We start from the raw sequence: 4,753 nt of genomic DNA on the forward strand, positions 1-4,753 counted from the left end.
GTCGTGAGTGCCTGAGGGCCATGAGGGGCGTTAGGGGCGTGAGGACCACGAGTGCGTGAGGGTGAGTGAAGAACTGAAGGTGAGTGTGAGAGGGAGGGTGAGTGAGGGGCTGAAGGTGAGTGTACCTATGAGGTTGAGGGTGAGTGAGGGCTGAGGTGAGTGTTGCTGTGAGGGTGAGGGTGTGTGAGGGCGACCTAAAATGCCGACCTCTGCATAAAACACCGTCATGTGATACCTCTGTTACGCGGGCCGTTTTAACGATCATTGAGCCAACGATCGCTGGCGTCTAACAAACGTCATCGAGCTCAACTAAGTTATCTAGTGTTACCAGGTGTAACATGGTACATGCGCCTAACAACCTCAAATTTTGATCTAGTTAAAAACCCAGATAAAACCAAAATTCATGTCCCAATACTTTGTTTCTTCACGTGGTGCAGATATATTAGATGCGCACATTATGGCCATTAGAAACATTTTGCACAAAAATGATGTATTTTTTTATCTTGAGATTAAAGAAGCAATCATTACGTTTAACACAATTTTAAGCAAGAGAGACACAACGAAAGCCTTATCGGCACCGACATCTCCTTGGCTGCGCTCACTGAGCGTGCGCTTCCGCAACGTGCCTAGATCGTTTTAGCGGCAGCTCTGCAGACCAATCACATCTCTCCCGACAATAGGGACTTTTAGCAAAACGTTACCGTGTTCCGCGTACCACACTATTTGAGCGTTTGAAGCATGATTGATAGATACCCTGACCGTGCGCTCCGCGGTCAGGGTATAATCAAGCTGCTTCAATGGCTCCGTTAGTGCGGTACGCGGAACGCTGAAAAGGTTTGCTAGAAGTCATTAATATTTTCTGCTACGATACTTTCTAGATACCTCCCTCAACCCTCCGCAATAGTAAATGCTTCGCTGGCGCTGGCCATCGGCGGCAATATGGCGGAAGCCGCCATCTTTAGCTCTGTTCGCTCTTTGTCGCGTGAGTTGAAACGTGGTGGCGCATGTGTGCAAATAGCCCCGACCACTTCCGGTTCTGAGCTAGAGCGCGTGTTACGCATAATTTGCGACATCTAATACACGCTGTATCGTCTGGAAATGGTCACTTATAGCACTGTCAGACGTAATTCACTCCTATGAGTGAATTAAGCAAAACGTTAAGAGATATCCCTGAACCGGAAGTGTGCCGCGGCTACTCAATAGAGTCCTTGCACTGACGTCACATCGCACACATTTGAACACCAAGTAAAAGGAGGAGAGAGAAGCTGCTTTTGTACGAATTTTGAGTGACAGGTTAATCTTCTATAATCTTCTGGGAGGAGAATAGCGGCGCCTGTGCAAATCCGGGAGGCACAAAGGAGGATCCTGATCAGAGGGGAGCTCCTTCTTCCCCTCTTCTCTGGAGGGCAACGGAAATGACGTCCTGTGCAAGCCACGTGTAGACCGACACGCTGTTTACAAACAAGCCCGCGTTTGCCCACACCACGTGTGGGCACTGCGCATGCGCAGAAACCGAATTCGAGTGAACTGAAGCGTCTACGCATGCGCAGTGCCGCCGACAGCGCCACCGCAGCTGCGTGACGTCAGGGACGCGTGTTGGTCTATAGATGGCGCCACTGAGTTTGTTACCGAAAAAGGGTGAATTGATGCAACCCCCCCCCCCCCCCCCCCCCCCTTTTCCCCCAGGTAACTGATGTAGCACAGCTCAGTTGAACTCAATGATCGTAAGCGGCTCAATGAGAGTTGGCGCCGCCGTGAAACTCCGCACGATCGCGATTGAGTCAACTGTTCTTGAAGCAATGACAGTTGACAGCGCTCGTGTAAATAAAAAAGTAATATAATCAAACAGAAAAAAATTGTCAAATATTTTGGCTAGCAGCTTATTGATAAACGGTTATTGAAGCGGTCTGCCAATTTCCAGCCAAATCAGACAATACAAAAATCGGCGGAGTTCCTGAAGACGCTAGCAAACCTTGCATGTCGTGGATGATTGTGATTGTGTAACTCAGAAGTAGTGGAATAAAGTAACAAAGTTTAAGTTTAATTACTTTTCATGGCAAGCAATTTGAAATGGTAATTTGTTACTTCACTGGTCAATTCAGTGTATTTATAATTTATTTTCGAAGCACCGGGCACAAATTTGGGTCACTTGACCTGCATAAGCGGTTGAATACAGCGGCTGAACCACTTCTTTCAAGTTTAATCACGAGCTAATTGAACCATAACCACTTTTGCCCACTGAGGCTGCGTTCGGAGCTGTCGTTGCGGACACGCGCCGCAGTGTGCAAAAAGGGTGGGGCTTTAATGCACTGGCGACTAAGGTGAACTTTCTGGTGAAGAATGTCGTTCAAGTTGAGGCAGAATCTGTCTAGTTGGAACCTTGCCAAATGAGTCGATCTAGAAATTCTGCAAGTAACAGTCAAATATTCCAGACTGATGACTTGCTTACCTTGTGGCTGAATGACTGCATACATTTGTGCTCTGCTTGACTTATTAGGTTTTCTTTACAATCTCGTGGCAAGTACTCCAACTGCTCATGGACATCCGGGATGTATTCGGATCGTCCCTCTGGAATGAATACACTGTAAGGCTTATTGAGATGCAAAACTTTAACTTCAAAAATACAATCAATTTATTTCATTTAGTTGGTTTTCTCCCAACATAACGCACTCTGGCAAGATGTCCTTCATTTACAAACCCGCCCTTTCGATGGAACAATTTATACTAATGCCTAGAGGATTTAAATATGCACCACTACATCTTAAAAACGGGGGTGCGTATATCTAGATAACAATATTTTATTTGACCAAAAGTTTCGTATATACGCTAAATACATCATAAATATTATGAAAAGAAAAATATTTTGTGACGTTTCAAAATTAATCTTGATAATAAAAAAAGCTACATATTTAATGACGCACCTCACCAATACTGATGAAAACCATTTGAAATTTGAGTGGGTTGCCAAATGGTACGCGCTAATCTTAGTAACAAAATTTGTGTATAAGAGACGGCTATGTTTTTTCCAAATGAATCAATTTCCTTTGAGGGAATGGCCCCAACACTGAATTCGCGAAACAAACAAGAAAGGAATTGCCTCTTGGACATGGATAATTCGCTCAGTCGCGGTTGTCAGGGGTTGGAAACAAATGTTCCGTAAACCTCGACATTATGAATCTTGCCATGAATTTAAAGGATAGGCGAATGTAGATCTGGCAATGATTGTTCAATAAGGCGAACTTTCACTTGCCAATCAAACTAATAAAGGTTCCGCGGCATCATACGTCGGGCACAAAAAGTGACTTTCTTGGCTCTGCGAATTACCTCTGCATCTATACACGAAGTACGTGCCCTGCTTTCATCCGCACAGTACGTTCAGGTAAGTTCTAAACCAGAACACACGACAAGAGCCGAGAATGGATCGGAATGTTTTAGTAGAGGAAATACTGATCAAAGAAAGATCCCGGCCGAGGGGGGCTTGAAGTTCAAACCCCGATCGTCCTCGTGGCGGCCGCAAGCGTTGCCAAATCCCACAAGCACTGTTGTCACAATAGTAATTCCAAAAAAACACACTGTAGCCAATAGTCGTCTCAGAATTCGATGCGTCAAGAGTGGTAACCGGTATCACCTTGGTGAGAAATGCGGTGAAGGACTTTTCGTTTCGTTATTCACTGCCATCCTCTGTTTCCAGTTTTTTAAAGGGGTGGTGCAACGATATTCAATTAAAATGTTTTTAACTTTACACGAGCTTACTGGCACTAGTGGGGCTCAAGGATACTCGCACGCAACGCCACCGGCAAAGAACTCCTTTGTTGAAGTGTGATATTAAGTACAAAAGCGAGCGTTTTCATTCAATCTGTCCTTCGCAAAACTTGATGACGTAACGGGGGTATCGCAGCACCCCCCAGTGACGATACTTGAATGCGCTCATAGATTGTACGCGAGTTTTGCGTGGGCACTCGATTTGGGCTCGTGATAATTGCTAGTTCGAGTAGCATTCGGGTAGTGGCCCGTGTCCAATCGCTGCAATGACGACAATAGCCGAACCATAACAATGTCCGGAACTCAGCGCCTGTCTTGTGCTTATCCAACCCCAGCGCGTGGCAATGATCAACATTGGCGGAATATAATCGGCTCCAGATCACGTGGCCGCTTGTTCTGGCTGCGAGTTGAGGAAATGAACGCTGCTCGTTTGTCTTTAATTTTTTTTTCCTGCGACTTCTTGTAGGTGGAGTGAAAAACGAACGCGAGTTTTATAGGTCATTAGCGTCTGGAATCCGTTCTAAGCGGTATTTCCGCAAAGAACAAAATCGTTACGTCGCCCCTTTAAACATGGGTTTGACTACTGAGCCCCCTTAAAGCACCCTTACACTAAAAAAAAAAAAAAAACACACACAGGAACAATTTTTTTTTTTTTTGTCGAGACAAACGCAATATGTTTCCGGCAATCCTCACGAATTTCGGTGGGAGTAACTAGCGAGAAACATGTTGCTGTGTTCAACTGGCTGCAGATCTGTTCGCCGAATTGTTCTCAAAACGGCAACAAAGGTGACGTCACCCTCTGCAGAAAACACGAATTTTACCATGCTGCACCCATGACACGCCTACAACTGACTTATAACCACTTAGAACAGATTTGTGCGAATGCTAGCCTTGGTATATTTGATGAAAAGCGTAAATTTCGACAGTGTGTTGAGGCTATTGTTTTTTCCTAACGTTTCGCTTTTATCCTGTTTAGCGTTGCATTTCTGGA

This window comes from Ixodes scapularis, unplaced genomic scaffold (genome assembly GCF_016920785.2).
Source record: "Ixodes scapularis isolate PalLabHiFi unplaced genomic scaffold, ASM1692078v2 PGA_scaffold8__174_contigs__length_109621045, whole genome shotgun sequence".
Lineage (NCBI taxonomy): Eukaryota > Metazoa > Arthropoda > Arachnida > Ixodida > Ixodidae > Ixodes > Ixodes scapularis.